Source organism: Dama dama, chromosome 12 (assembly GCF_033118175.1).
Source record: "Dama dama isolate Ldn47 chromosome 12, ASM3311817v1, whole genome shotgun sequence".
NCBI classification, from domain to species: Eukaryota; Metazoa; Chordata; class Mammalia; order Artiodactyla; family Cervidae; genus Dama; species Dama dama.
The window spans coordinates 18,985,447-19,002,322 of NC_083692.1; the positions used below are offsets into that span (position 1 = coordinate 18,985,447).

The 16,876-nt window shown below is 38.2% G+C and overlaps 1 protein-coding gene across 11 annotated transcripts in view; it reads left to right on the forward strand.

The window, feature by feature from the left end:
- NUMB (NUMB endocytic adaptor protein) overlaps positions 1–16,876 on the forward strand; it is a 157,077-nt gene that overhangs the window by 84,501 nt on the left and 55,700 nt on the right. The window lies entirely within an intron of this gene.

Here is a 16,876-nt window from a genome sequence, read left to right on the forward strand (position 1 = left end):
CCAATGAGCAAGCATATTTTAATTTCGTGGCTGCAATCACTATCTGCAGTGATTTTGGAGCCCAAAAAAATAGTCTCTCACTATTTTCATCTGTTTGCCATGAGGTGATGGGACATGATGCCATGATCTTAGTTTTCTGAATGTTGAGTTTTAAGCCAACTTTACCACTGAGCAATATAATGTTATACTTTAAATGATCACTTGATATATGGCATTTTTAGCTTAGATTTTTTAGTGATGGAACAAATTATTAAGATTATTGTTAGCAGGTATACAGTCAGAACATTTTTTTCTTGTCCCTGATAGCTCAGTTGGTAAAGAATCTGCTTGCAATTCAGGAGACCCTGGTTTGATTCCTGGGTCAGGAAGATCTGCTGGAGAAGGGATAGGCTACCCACTCCAGTATTCTTGGGCTTCCCTTGTAGCTCAGCTGTTAAAGAATCTGCCTGCAATGTGGGAGACCTGGGTTCAATCCCTGGGTTGGAAAAATCCCCTGGAGAAGGGAACAGCTACCCACTCCAGTATTCTGGCCTGGAGAATCCCAGGGACAGAGGAGCCTGGTGGGCTGCCGTCTATGGGGTCACAAAGAGTTGGACACGACTGAAGCGACTTAGCAGCAGCAGCATACACAGTGTGAGCTTACTGTGTAGTTCTGGTTCTGGGTGTTAATGCTAACAACGGTGAGCACTCAGGAAATACCGCCTGTGTACTGGGCGCCGTGTGTATTGTACACCATGCAGTTTGCATATAATGATTCATTGCATTCTCATAGTAGCCCTATCACGTAGATTCTATTTTTAATCTGTGTTTCTTGGATAAGGAAACAGGCACTGAAAAGTTAAACAATTTGTCCCAGTTACACGGTTAATAAGTGGCAGATTTGCCCGGTACTAGAATCTATGCATTTAGTCCCCTCACATTACCTCTCAAAAATATGCCACACTAAGCATAATAACATTTAGGCATATGTGTATAATTAACGGGCTTCCCTGGTGACTCAGATGGTAAAGAATCTGCCTGCAATGCGGGAGACCCAGGTTTGATGCCTGGGTCGGGAAGATCCCCTGGAGAAGGGCATGGCAACCCCAAACAAGAAAGAAAACTAAGAGAACGATAAACATAATTAAGGTTAGTGTTACTTCCGGGGGAAAAGAAAGGGGGATGTAATCAGCAAAGGTTCACATGGGAACTTCGAAAGGTTTAGTAATGCTCTAATTCTTAAGCTGAGTAGAAGATACACAAGTTTTCATTTCATTATGTTCTGTAACCTACATATGAATGTGTATATTCTTTTGTATACATCAGCTATTTTATAATTTAATTATGTGGAAAGCAAGTCACCTAAAATTCTTCTGAGGGTAGAGATGGGGAGTGTAGAAATATAAACACATACATGTATAATTATGAGACATCTAATTAAGGGGTAAGAAAAATAAGTTACATTTAATTATAAAATTTATATCTCACTCTTTGGTCAACACCAGATGGTCAACACCGAAATCAGATTGATTATATTCTTTGCAGCCAAAGATGGAGAAGCTCTATACAGTCAGCAAAAACAAGCCCAGGAGCTGACTGTGGCTCAGATCATGAATTCCTTATTGCCAAATTCAGACTTAAATTGAAGAAGGTAGAGAAAACGACTAAATCAGATCTCTTATGATTATACACTGGAAGTGACAAACAGATTCAAGAGGTTAGATCTGATAGACTGCCTGAAGAACTATGAACAGAGGTTCGTTACATTGTGCAGGACGCAGTAATCAAGACCATCCCCAAGAAAAAGGAGTGCAGAAAGGCAAAATAGTTGTCTGAGGAGCCTTACAAATAGTTGAGAAAAGAAAGACGCTAAAGGCAAAGGAGAAAAGGAAAGATACACCCATCTGAATGCAGAGTTCCAAAGAATACCAAGGAGAGATAAGAAAGCCTTTCTCAGTGATCAATACAAAAAAATAGAGGAAAACAATAGAATGGAAAAGACTAGAGATGTCTTCAAGAAAACTAGAGATACCAAGGGAATATTTCATGCAAAGATGGGCACAATAAAGAACAGAAATGGTATGAACCTAAGAGAAGCAGAAGATGTTAAGAAGAGGTGGCAAGAGTATGGAGAACTATACAAAAAAGATCTCCATAACCCAGATAACCACGATGGTGGGGTTACTTGCCTAGAGCCAAACATCCAGGAATGTGAAGTCAAGTGGGCCTTAGGAAGCATCACTACAAACAGAGCTAGTGGAGGCGATGGAATTCCAGTTGAGCTATTTCAAATCCTAAAAGATGATGCTGTGAAAGTGCTGCACTCAATATGCCAGCAAATTTGGAATACTCAGCAGTGGCCACAGGACTGGAAAAGGTCAGTTTTCATTCCGATCCCAAAGAAAGGCAATGCCAAAGAATGTTCAAACTACCGCACAACTGCACTCATCTCACATGCTAGCAAAGTAATGCTCAAAATTCTCCAAGCCAGGGTTCAACAGAACATGAACCGAGAACTTCAGATGTTCAAGCTGGATTTAGAAAAGGCAGAGGAACCCGAGATCAAATTGCTGACATCCGCTGGAACATTGAAAAAGCAAGAGAGTTGGAGAAAACCATCTACTTCTGCTTTATTGACTATGCCGAAAGCCTTTGACTGTGTGGATCACAACAAACTGTGGAATGTTGTTAAAGAGATGGAAATACCAGACCACCTTACCTGCCTCCCAAGAAATTTGTATGCAGGTCAAGAAGCAACAGTTAGAACTGAACATGCAACAACTGACTGGTTCCAAATTGGAAAAGGAGTACATCAAGGCTATGTATTGTCACCCTGACAATATGCAGAGTACATCATGAGAAATGCTGGGCTGGATGAAGCACAAGCTGGAATCAAGATTGCCAGGAGAAAGATCAATAACCTCAGACATGCAGATGATACCACCCTTATGGCAGAAAACAAAGAGGAGCTACAGAGCCTCTTGATGAAAGTGCAAGAGGAGAGTTAAAAAGCTGGCTTAAAATTCAATCTTTAGAAAACAAGGATCGTGGCATCCGGTCCCATCACTTCATGGCAAATAGGGAAACAATGGAAACAGTGACAGACTTTATTTTGGGGGGGGGGGGGCTCCAAAATCACTGCAGATAGTGACCGCAGCCATGAAATTAAACGACGTTTGCTCCTTGAAAGAAAAGCTATGACCAACCTAGACAGCATATTAAAAAGCAGAGACATTACTTTGCCAACAAAGGTCCATCTAGTCAAAGCTATGGTTTTTCCAATAGTCTTGTATGGATGTGAGAGTTGGACTATAAGGAAAGCTGAACCCCAGAGAATTGATGCTTTTGAACTGTGGTCCTGGAGAAGACTCATGAGAGTCCTTTGGACTCCAAGGAGATCAGAGTCAATCCTAAAGGACATCAGTGCTGAATATTCATTGGAAGGGCTGATGCTGAGGCTGAAACTCCAATACTCTGGCCATCTGATGCAAAGAACTGACTCTTTGGAAAAGACCCTGATGCTAGGAGAGATTGAAGGCAGGCGGAAAAGGGGATGACAGAGGATGAGATGGTTGGATGGCATCACCGACTCGACAGACATGAGTTTGAGCAAGCTCAGGGATTTGGTGTGGACAGGAAAGCCTGGCATGCTGCAGTCCATGGGGTTGCAAAGAGTCAGACACGACTGATCAACTGAACTAAGTCTTGTTGTTACTGAAAAGAATTAAAGTTATTGTAATTTAGTTTGTCCAACCCAATCCAAAATGAACCAGATGTGAATTCCCTGGCAGTCCTGTGGTTAGGACTCCACACTTTCACTGCTGAGGGCACAGGTTCAGTCCCTCATTGGGAAACTTAAGATTCTGCAAGCCGCGCAGCACAGCCAAAAAATAAAATGGACCAAGAAAGAAAGGGAAGGAAAGAAAGGGAGGAAGAAAAGAGAAAGGAAATAATAAAAAAAAAAAAAAAAGAAATTTTAAATGAACCAGAGGCTTTTGTAAGGACATTAGAGAGCTACAACTCTTAGGAAAGTGGGGACTTGTCTCTCCCGAGTTTTTTTCGTTTCTAAATTATGCTTGTTTGCTTTTCTTTTTTCTCTTGTCACAGTTGCACCTCTAACTTGAGGCCCCTCTTGTATGTAAATTATAAGGAAGATTGGACAAGACAATGCTTTAGAAAACTCACTGTAAGGAAAAAAAATTCACAAACACTATATAGCACACACATGATATACATAGGATATAGACACATTCAGAAAACTTGACCTTGACACTTAATTATGAGTTTCCCCTTAAGAAAGAAAAAGAAATATCACAGTTAGCAAAAATGGTAAAATTCTTACAACAATATTAGTTGGTTCTGATTGAAGTAATATATAAACTAAAATCTGAAACCATGAGTACCATTCTGAATAGCTGAAAAAAATTAGTAAACTCACAAATTTCCTTAGTTTAGCTAAAGAGTCCTTTTCCAAGAGACTCTAATCTCATTAAAAGTGAAAAATCACATCATTTCAAAATAACATTGGGAGTACTTTAAATCATCCACAAAGTACTGTAGTATACTATCTTGCTATAAATCCAGCACAGCCAAGGATATTTTATAATGTGGAACAGTTCGCTGTTTTCAGCTGAAATCAGTTGAAGTAGCTTGCTTATGTTTGGGAACCATGCTGTGAGAAAACTATCTATTACATTTGTATAAAGAAATCATAAACAGTTTGCTTCCCTCCTCCCTCAGCATCACAAGATTCATCCTTGTTGATTGATATAACTGCAGATGATTCACTTTTATGTTTTCTCTTGATTACTTTTTATTTTTAAAAGTGTGTAAATTGAGGTATTATTTTTATTTCTGCATGGTATTCTAATGTGTGAATATACTGTATTTATTGTGTTGATGGATAATTAGATTCTGGTGTTTGTTATTTTATTGTTACAAATACTAAACAATGCTGCACAGATACTGTCTTGTATACCTTCTTGTAACTTTCCTAGACAATGGTGAATTATTTATTAAAATGGTTGCACCAGTTTATGCTCCTGTAAGGGTATGAATGCTTGATGCCCCATATTTTATTGTCTGACTTTTTAATGTTTACTAAACTGACAGATGTAAAATGGTATATAGTGTCTTGATTTGCATTTTCCTGATTACTAATGGGTTGCGCATTTTTTTCACAGTGTTGGCTGTTTCTGTTCCTTTGTAAAGTATTTGCTCTGTTTTGCCCATTTTCTGTTGATATTTTATTTTAAACTAATGTTTGTTTTGCTTATTGATTTTTAGAAATTCTTTAAAACTAGGGTACTAATATTTTGTTTATGGTATGTAGCATATATACTCCTAGTTTGTGCCTTATCTTCATTTTCAGATGAGTGATTTTTCATAAGCATTTAAAGATTAGGGGAAATGTTTTTGTTAGACCAGTTTCTTATTTGGAGTAGATAAAATATAATTTCCAGAATCCTTAAATTATACTTTAAAAAAGTGAGATTTTTATAGTCTTTCTTAAGTAATCCATTCCAATGTAAATAACCACTATGAAAAAAAAGTTTTGTTATAGAGTTACTGACCAAAAACTCTTATTAAAGCTTTACTATTAAAATAATCCAATTTTATATAAACCTAACTACATGGGCTACACTGATTAGCCATTTTTAGAAATGGTACTTTTTGTCCCACTAATTCTTGGTTCTTTTAGTTTTATTATGTAACAAGAAGGACCATTTTCAGTTTGTAGCTTACCATATGAAACATATTTATTGTTTTTTACTTTTTACTAGAGAATTTTTGTTTGTTTCAAGGCATGGTAGTAATACACCCTACAATGACTGAATGGGCCATACATAGAAGGAGATTCTTTTAGGAGCTTTAACCTTCTTAGTTGGTGAATGTAACAAATCAGATGATACTTTTTAGAGAGAATTCGTTTAGAAAGCTTTACTTTATTTGGAGTTGTATTTTGCCATTTTTTGTACCATTCATGGTAAATGCCTAATACTTATTATTCTTGTTCTTTTTTTGTTCTTTCCTTGGTAGAGCAAATTACCATGTGTGTTTGTAATCCTTCTTACACTCATATACTTAGGCAGTGTTCAATAAATCTATGTCTTGTCAAGAATTAGTTTAATTACCATGAAAGTATGATAATTTAGCTGACTTTTTGATTAATGTTATAGATAAGATTTTCTATTTGAAACAGTTGAGCCAAATACTTTTGTTTGAGTAAAAACTGTCTTTAATTCCAGCAGTGGAATTTAATACACTTTTCTCCTATTTAAATACTCTAAATCTGATTTCAACAGATATTATATCAGCAAGTAGTGCATTTTCTAGAGCAGGTATAAAAAAATTCAGGAGCATTTCTAGTATTAAGTGTCTGAATCCAGTTCACTATCATTTGCTAGATTATTATAATAGCCTCCTGATTGTCTCCCTGCTTCATTCTTGTAACCTTCAATCCTTTCTTAAAACCAGCTGCCAAATGTAAAATGTAAGTGCGTTGTTTTAGAATCCCCCAGGAATCCTCCAGATTCCCCATTTCTCTCAGAGGAAAATTGAAGTGTTTGGCCTACAAGGTTCTTTATTAACTTGTTCTGTGTTACCCATGTGGTCTCATCTCTCCTAGTCTCTTGTTGTCTTCATTTTGCACTGAACACACTGACCTCCTTTCTGTTTGTCAGACACTCTAGGTAAGACCTTTAGGACCTTTGCATTGATTATTTTCTTTTTCTGGGACATTTATCCTACAACATGACTCAACTTTTTTACCTACTTCAATTATTTACTCAAATGATTCTTTCTTAATTTAAAATTTTATCCCTGCCTCAGTACTTCTAATCCCTTTCTTAACCCTATTCATGTTTTTCTCTATAGCATTTACCATTTGCTAATATACCATAGAGTTGGTGGTGTTCAGGTAAATGCTTTACAATTAGTTTTCCAGATATAGTTCCTACATGAATGATGGTTGATATTTTTGCTTGTTTAGTGAGTAAGATGAAAGTGAAGCAATGAAGTGTGTGTCAGAATTTCACTCATTTGTCAATGACATGAGAGGCTTCTTTGCTGAATTGGATAATAGTTTTCAAATAGTAGAAGAATATTTCCTCAAAATTCTTCTCCTATTCATAAAGTAGTGCTTTAGACACCACACACTTTTAAGTTCAGTCTGCTTTGTAGCATTTTCTCCATCGGTTTCTTAGATCTGGACAAGCACAAGACAATAAATCAAGCAGTAATTGGTAATTTTTGCCAAATTTCACAGTGTAAATACTTCCACTGTGGCCGATTTCAGGTTACCAACAGGAAGTGACTGAATACGATATTTGGAAGAGATGTACAGTAGCCCAGCATTAGGCATTATTTCTACCATACAGATACAAAATCATCAATAACACCAAGAGCACAGATGATAGTATAATGTAATGTAAAAATAGGAAGTAAGATTTTAGTATTTATCTTTGTTTTAAAATAACTATGTTTATATAATTTAATTTGTAACAAAGGTTATGTTTGACACCAAGTTCACAAACTTCCTGAAAATTTAACAGTTGTATCTTGTCAGTCAGCACATCGCTGTGAATCATCTGGCTATCTGTTTTCTGTTTATCTCCTTCATAGAGGCAGAGGTTTTGCTCTGTATTGTTTACTACAGGCTGGAATGGTAGGCAGTCAATGAATACTTGCTAAGTGAATTTTAATTAAAATAAATGTACTAGATGCTGAGTGAAAAATAACTTTTGTCTTCAAATAAATTGAAACCTTTTTCATCTTTTAATATGAAATTTTGATTATAACAATAGCATAATATTCTTACCTCTCTGAATTATTGACCTAAATTATAAATAAAAGCATGCTACTCTGAAAGGGATAGAAGATTTCTAAATTTTCCTTGCTGAAAGAAAGATAATCATGTGATCTCTCTTTTATAAAAAGAAAAATATGAAGCATACATGCATAGGAAAAAACAAAGGAAAAAACTCTGAAGTGTTGATGGAGGTTATTTCTGTTTGGGATTACAGGTCATTTGTATTTCGTTCTCCAGATTTTTCTGTTTTTCCTGTTCTTTACAAGTCACATCTATTATATGATAAAATTATTTTAAAATCAGCTTCTTTATCATACCCTGGTATATAGGATTTTAGTTGAAAGAGGAGGAAAGTAAAATATTACAAGTAGAATATACAGGGTAAAGAAAGAGAAAGAAGTGAGAAAGCCATTGCATATTTGAAAGGCCTGATCGTCATAAGATTATGCAGGGAAGTACTGGGAGATAAGGCTGGAAAATGTTGGGTTCAAATTGTAGAGGCTTCTGAATGCCAGACTCAGACGTCAAACTTTAGACTCTTCAACAGGTTTTGAAGGTAGTCAAGGAAAAATTCTAGGAATTTAATCTGGCACAACTCTGTAGGAAGATTATAGGAAAGAGGGCTTGGAGTCCAGGGGTTGTTGCAGAGGTCATGGATGAAGTGATTTTTCTACCAGGGCAATTAGGAATAGAAGTGCTGAATGGCTGAATAGCAGAGATAAATGATACCTGTTCCCATCCAGTAGCATCTATTGATGAACTTTGTACCAGAAGAATTATGGAAAAGTGTCAGAGATGAACCTTAGGGTATGCTGTTGGCATTTTAAAGCTTTGATGGGTGTAAAGGTGTTTTGTAGAAATACGAAAGTCAGGAAGAAGAGTTTGTTTGAAAGGAAGGAGATAAATGGATTTGGAGATATTTGAATTGGAGTTGGAAGCACAAGACTAGAATTCACAAAGAAGTCAGGACTAGATACGAGCTCTTTATGGGAGATAGAAAAAGAAGAAATGTATGTTTATAATTAGTTGAATTTTAACCCATTTAAAAAAAAACAAAAAAACTGAGTTCGGTATGTAATCTTTTCGTGAATTCAGAGAAGGAAAAGTACAGTTCATCATGAACTGTAAACTTACTTATTGACAGGGACGTTTTTAGTTTACTAATAAGGTGACTTAATGCTTCATTTTCAAATGTTAGCTAAAGTGAAGTCGCTCAGTTGTGTCCAATTCTTTGTGACCCCATGGACTGTAGCCTACCAGGCTTCTCTGTCCATGGGATTTTCCAGGCAAGAATACTGGAGGGGGTTGCCATTTCCTTCTCCAGGGGATCTTCCTGATCCAGGGGTCGAACCCAGGTCTCCTGCTTTGCAGGCAGACACTTTACCGGCTGAGCCACCATCATTTTTTTTTTTTTTTAACCCTGCATTTATTAGAAAAGCTCCATGTGGTCATGATATATTTTTAATATATTGTTTGGTTTGATTTGCTAAATTTTTGTTTAGAATTTATGTATGTATGTTCATCAGAGATATTGGTCTGTCGATTTAAAAACCATAAATAGTGTCTTTGGTTTTGGTATCAGGTAATATTAACCTGATAGAATGGTTTAGGAAATGTTCCCTCCTCTTCAGTTTTTTGGGAAAAGTTTGTAGAATTGGTATGATTTCTTCCTTAAATGTTAGGCAGAATTCACCAGTGAATCCATTTAGCCCAGGAGTTGTGGAAAGATTTTAAGCTATAAATTGAATTTCATTAATAGATATAGAACTATTGTGCTGTGCTGTGTTTAGTCGCTCAGTCGTGTCCTACTCTTTGCAGCCCCATGAACTGCAGCCCGCCAGGCTCCTTTGTACATGGGGATTCTCCAGACAGGAATACTGGAGTGGGTTGCCATGCCTTCCTCCAGGGGATCTTCCCAACCCAGGGTTCAAACCCAGGTCTCCCACATTGCAGGCAGATTCTTTACCAACTGAGCCACCAGGAAAGCCCAAAAATACTGAAGTGGGTAGCTTGTATCTTCTCCAGAGGATCTTCCTGATCCAGGAATTGAACCAGGGTCTCCTGCATTGCAGGCAGATTCTTTACCAGCTGAGCTACCAGAGAAGCCCATAGGACTGTTAGGGTTATCTATTTCTCCTTGAATAAGCTGTGAAAGTTTGTACCTTAAAGGAATTTTTCCATTCCATCTGAGTTGAATTTATTCATATAAACTTGTTCATAATATTCCCTTATTATTTTTAATATCTACAGAATCTTATAGAGATAACACCTCTGCCATTCTTTTTATTTATTTTTGGTTGTACTGAGTCTTCGTTGCTGCCCTTGGGCTTTCTCTAGTTGCAGCGAGTGGGGGCTACTCTGTAGTTGTGGTGCATGGGCTTCTCATTGCAGTGCTGTTGCAAAGCATGGGCTCTAGAGTTCGTGGGCTCGGTGGTTATGGCACCCAGTCTTAGTTGCCCCTCAGCATGTGGAATCTTCCAGGATCATGGATTGAACTTGAGTCCTCTGCATTAGCAGGAGGATTCTTAACCACTGGACTATCACAGAAATCCTCTCATTCTTGACATTGGTAATTTGTATCGTTTTTTTCCCCCCCTAAATAGTCCAGCTATAGGTTTATCAGTTTTTCTTCAATCTTCTCCAAGAGCTAGCTTTTGGTTTCCTTTTTTCTATATTTATATTTTCCTACTTTACTGCTTTCTGCTTTGATTCCTACTGTTTCCTTTTTTTCTGCTTGCTTTGCATTTCTTTGTCCTTTAGTTTCTATAGGTAGAAGCTAAGGTCGTTGTTTTAAGTTAAGACCCTTCTTATTTTCTAATATAGATGTTCAGTGCAGGGTCTCTCAATGGTGCACTATTGGCGTTCTAAGCTGGACAATTCTTTCTTGTCAGGGGCTGGCCTGTGTGTTATAGGATGCTTAGCAGTATCTCTGGCCACTATCCATGAGATGCCTGTAGCATCTCCCCTAGTGACAACCAAAAATGTCTTCTCCAGGTATTGCCAAATGCACAGGATTCCTCCCCACACCTGGTTGAGAACCAGTGGGTTAGTGCTGTAAGTTTCTAAGTTCTGTGTGAAATCCCATAAATTTTGATACATTATGTTTTCATTCAGTTCAAAATATTTTCTGAATTCCTTTTTGATTTCTACTTTGACACATGGGCTATTTTGAAATGCATTATCTAGTTTCCAAGTATTTGGTAATTTAATTCCTTTGTGGTCAGAGGTCATACTTTGCATGACTTGAAACCTTCTAAATTTGAGACTTGTTCTATGGCCCAGAATATGGTCTATACTGGTAAATGTTCCATATGCACTTGAGAAGAATGTGTACTCTGTTGTCATTGGGTAGAATGTTCTATAAATGTCAATCAGGTCTTGTTGATTGATACTATTGTTCAAGTCTTGCTGTACATCTCCTTGTTGATTTTCTTCCTACTTATTCTGTTAATTATTGTGATGGGAGTATGTAGCCACTCCAGCTTTCTTCTGATTTGTATTAATATGGTATATTGTTTTCTGTCATTATACTTTTAACCTGTTTGTGTCTCTGTATTTTAAGTAGGTTTGTTACAGGCAGCATATTTTTGGGTCTTGCTTTTTTATCCAGTCTGATGAGCTAGCTACTCTCTTTGACTACTGGGGCAGCTAGTGTCACTGATAAAGGTGCTGTCTCCCCTAAAAAGTCTGTTCCAGATCTCACTGGGGGAACACTGTGGCAATGAAGCCAGCCTGCAGGAATGTGGTGGACAGGGTGGAGGGCTGGTGAATATGGTTATACCATCCTTCCTTTGTCTATCTAGGACCAGGCAGAGGCACATGAAGGCAGACCAACCCTCTGGGGACCCTGGAGGAAGCCAACAACTGTGCCTGAGAGAGATGGAACTTTTGGAATCTGACTTGCATTGTTACTGACCAGTCAGAATGTTCACTAGCCTTCAGTTCAGTTTCGTTCAGTTGCTCAGTCGTGTCCGACTCTTTGCAACCCCATGGACTGCAGCATGCCAGGCCTCCCGGAGTTTACTCAAACTCATCTCCATTGAGTCGGTAATGCCATCCAGCCATCTCATCCTCTGTCGTCCCCTTCTCCTCCTGCCTTCAGTATTTCCCAGCTTTTCCAATGAATCAGTTCTTCACATCAGGTGGCCAAAGTATTGGAGTTTCAGCTTCAGCATCAGTCCTTCCAATTAATATTCAGGACTGACTACCTTTAGGATTGACTGGTTGGATCTCCTTGCAGTCCCAGGGACTCTCCTGAATCTTCTCCAACACCACAGCTCAAGAGCATCAATTCTTTGGCGCTCAGGTTTCTTAATAGTCCAGCCCTCACATCCATACAAGACTACTGGAAAAACTGTAGCTTTGACTAGATGGACCTTTGTTGGCAAAGTAATGTCTCTGCATTTTAATATGCTGTCTTGGTTGGTCATAACTTTCCTTCCAAGGAGTAAGTGTCTTTATTTCATGGCTGCAGTCACCATTTGCAGTTTTTTTGGAGCCCCCCCCAAAATAAAGTCTGCTACTGTTTCCACTGTTTCTCCATGTATTTGCCATGAAGTGATGGGACTGGATACCATGATCTTTGTTTTCTGAATGTTGAGCTTTAAGCCAACTTTTTCACTGTCCTCTTTTACTTTCATCAAGAGACTCTTTAGTAGTTCTTCACTTTCTGCCATAAGGGTGGTGTCATCTGCATATCTGAGATTATTGATATTTCTCCCAGCAATCTTGATTCCTGCTTGTGCTTCCTCCAGCCCAGCGTTTCTCATGATGTATGCTGCATATAAGTTAAATAAGCGGGGTGACAATACACAGCCTTGACGTACTCCATTTCCTATTTGGAACCAGTCTGTTGTTCCACGTCCGGTTCTAACTGTTGCTTCCTGACCTGCATACATATTTCTCAAGAGGCAGGTCAGGTGGTCTGGTATTCCCATCTCTTTAAGAATTTTCCACAGTTTGTTGTGATCCACACAAAGGCTTTGGCATAGTCAAAAAGCAGAAATAGATGTTTTTCTGAAACTCTCTTGCTTTTTCAGTGATCCAGCGGATGTTGGTAATTTGATCTCGGGTTCCTCTGCCTTTTCTAAAACTAGCTTGAACATCTGGAAATTGTGAGTTCAGGTACTGTTGAAACCTGGCTTGGAGAATTTTGAACATTACTATATTAGTGTGTTAGATGAGTGCAATTGTGCAGTAGTTTGAACATTCTTTGGCATTGCCTTTCTTTGGGATTGGAATGAAAACTGACCTTTTCCAGTCCTGTGGCCACTGCTGAGTTTTCCAAATTTGCTGACATTGAGTGCAGCACTTTCACAGCATCATCTTTTAGGATTTGAAATAGCTTAAAAACTGGAATTCCATTACCTCCACTAGCTTTGTTTGCAGTGATGCTTCCTAAGGCCCACTTGACTTCACATTCCAGGATGTCTGGCTTTAGGTGAGTGATCACACCATCGTGATTATCTGGGTCGTGAAGATCTTTTTTGTATAGTTCTGTGTATTCTTGCCACCTCTTAATATCTTCTGCTTCTGTTGGGTTTATACCATTTCTGTCCTTCATTGTGCCCATCTTTGCATGAAATGTTCCCTTGGTATCTCTAATTTTCTTGAGGAGATCTCTAGCCTTCCCCCTTCTGTTGTTTTCCCCTATTTCTTTGCACTGACCACTGGCCTTACTACTTTGTTAAACCAGTTGTTGAATTGTGGAAGGTCACGGAATGGATCCTAGGCAAGGGACTTAGCACAGTGAATGTTTACTATCTAGAATGTAAGCATCGCAAAAACTTATCACTGGTATGGCTATATCAAGTACATACTGGCCAGTTACATGGTGTGTGTTTCTCTATTCATGTTTGAGTGTGCTGGGTTTAATTCTGTTTATTATATACTAATACCTATTAGAAAAAATTAGGAAAATAAAGAGATCATCACAAGAAAAGTTTCACCTATCCTAACTGCTTATGATTGCCCTGGTCTTTCCCTGAATTTCAAGCTTATACACATCTTCGCCTGGCATCCTGATAAACAGACCCCTCAAATCCAACAGTTTGGTTCACTGAATTCTTCTATCCAGCTTACTGAGGCCTAAAACTTAGGAGTCATATTTTGATTTCATTCTCTTCCTCACCTCTTATAATCAATTCCTGCTCTTGACTTTCCCCACAAAGAGAATTCTGTTGATCAACCAAAACTGAGTCTATTAAACTTACTGCAGCAAGGGAGAGCACCACTATGATAGAGTCTTGGTAGTTAGGGGAAGTTAAGAAAGGTTATTTCTGGAGTTTTGAGATCTGGACTCAAGATGGTTTAAGGCGGGTCCTTGAAGGTGGGGAACTGGTTGGGATGGGCAAAGTTTGCAACACAATATTTAAAATTAATGGACATAGCAAGAAGAGCAGTCTGTTACCATGTCAGGAGAACTGTTTGCCCTGATGCACAAATTGTTTGTCCAGATAAATTAGTTAAACTTTCCTGACAAAGTGTGGCTAATTCTTGGCTTACAGTCTTATCCTCTTGGGCAGAATGCTTTCCTGAAGCACAGTTACATCATGTTGACTCAGTTAATTCATAGATTTCCTGAATCTATGTTTTGTTGATATTGTTGCCTATGCCTGAAATAATCTTTTCCCTCCTATTTCCCACAGTATGTGACTGTTTTTTGTTCTTTAAAAACTTAACTCAGGCAGTGTCTCCTATAGGCAATGTTTCCTGAACCTAGACTGCTTCTAGGTGATACTGTATATAGTGCTATTATTATATTCTCCATGTTGTGCAGAAATGAACCTTTTATAAAGGGAGAGAGCCATCTAAAGGCTGGTTGTCTTATTAATTTCTGTATCCACTAGCATTCATAACAGGGCCCAGCACATGGTAAGTTTTCAGTTTTTACTCACCCAAACAAATTGGGTCAGAGGAGGAAGACCAGAGGAATAGGAGATAAGAGGTGATGATTTAACTTTAAATTAATGTGATTGAGGCAGTATCAGTGCACCCAAATACAGAAATTTAAGTAAGAGAGGAAGAGGTAAGAGTACATTTAGGAAATGCTCCTAATTGGGATAATAGTTTGTGTTGATTATTTCTCCAAGAGTGATAATGCAAAGAGAACACCAATGGAGGATTAATATTTAAGGAGTATCTACAGTGGTTGGGAGAAAGTAGAAGAAGCCCTCAAAGGCATCGGTAGAAACAGAGATGAGGAGGATAAACCAGAGGATTTCCTGATTTGGGCAATTAAGTTGTACACAGTGACCTCTGAAAATCTGGTAGAATAGGGGTATCATTTTTTAAAAATTTAGTTTGTAGGACAAAATAAGTTTGTTCTCAGGTTTTATACTTAGAAAAATATATTATTCACCTGTATTCAACCAGGACTTCCACAGAGGGTGTGGTTTTCTTTATTTGGGAGTCAAGTTTAACTTTATTGAGGACCAGTAGGAAACATTACTTTGAATTAACATTTTCTATTTTTTCTTGTTATCTTTTTTTTTTTTTTGGTAAGCAAAATCATTATACATAGATTACCTGAAAATAGAATGTTTGGTCTCCCTTGTATTAATTATTATCTTAATTGCTAGATTATTTTGTAGACCAGTGGCAGCAAGCAAGATATTATGATTATGTATTTTCTTTTTACCAAGTTCATTTTAGAACAGTTACAGATATATCACTAATTTTCAAAACATTTCCAGCTGTGAAACCTTTTCCTTAAACTTTAACATGGAGCCCCAACGTGTAAATCAGAGAAAGAGAAGCTTGTCTGTTTGAAGCTGTGACAGGAACTGAAACCCCTCCTGAGAGTTGTGTCAGTCTTCTAACCTCCTCCTCTTTCCTTCCAAACACCTGTGGTACCAGGGACTCCTCTGTGGAAATTCTAGGGCCAGCTAAAGCATAGTTCAAAAATCACCGATATGTAATTCTCTTTGTAGAAATGCTGATGTCAAGCCATTTTAATACTGAAAGTGACATGATATTTAGACCCCCAAATCAGATGATACTTCCAGTCTGCTATCTTTATTGGTCCGTAGAATGGTACAACAACAAAGAGCAAATAAATTTGTACTGGTGCTATTTAGACAGAGGTTGGATATCAGGGCTTCCCTGATAGCTCAGTTGGTAGAGAATCCACCTGCAATGCAGGAGACCCTGATTCGATTCCTGCGTTGGGAAGATGTGCTGGAGAAGGAATAGGCTACCCACTCCAGTATTCTTGGGCTTCCCTTGTGGCTCAGCTGGTAAAGAATCCGCTTGCAATGCGGGAGACCTGGGTTGGGAAGATCTCCTGGAGAAGGGAAGGGTTACCCACTCCAGTGTTCTGGCCTGGAGAATTCCATGGACTGTATAGTCCATGGTCTCGCAAAGAGTCAGACATGACTGAGCGACTTTCACTTCACTTCACTGGATGTCTTCCTTTCAGGGAAGTTGTCCAAGTAGTTCCTTTGTCAGTGGGAGGTTGGCCTGCTATTAAATGCAGTCTCTTCCAACATCGATGATTCTCTGGTCTTACTGTCTACATTTATCCTAACTTGTAAATACCATCTAATAGGATGGGATCTATTGTATCTTTCATTTCTTCAACTTTGTAGTGTGCTGTATATATGACAGGCACTGTATTAGGATGCAAGGGTACTATTTAAACAAGTAAGTGTAAACAAATTAAGATACAACTTTCCATAAAGGAAATAGAAAATTGCTATAAGGTTTGAGGAGTACAGTTATAGAGGTAAGCAGAGGGTATTCATGGGACTCATGAAATGAAAGGACCCGGACCAGATAGGGGCTTTTCAGAAAAAAATGCTAGCTTCTATGAAGACTGAGCTAACTCTTTGAAAATGAGTAAATTTGAACCAGAAGCAAATAGAGAAAGGTCTTTCTAAGCAGAGGAAGGAACATGTACAGAAGCTCTGAAAGATAGCCAGCCTTGTTTGAAGAACTCTGAGTAGTTGACTATGCCTGGGGCTTAGCATGTATTGAATGGAGCTGGTGGGTGAAGCCAGAAGAAAAAGACTGTTTGCACCATACTTGGGAATCTGGACTTTACCTTAAAAGTGATGTGAAGCAATTGAAGGAATTTAAGCAGAGTAA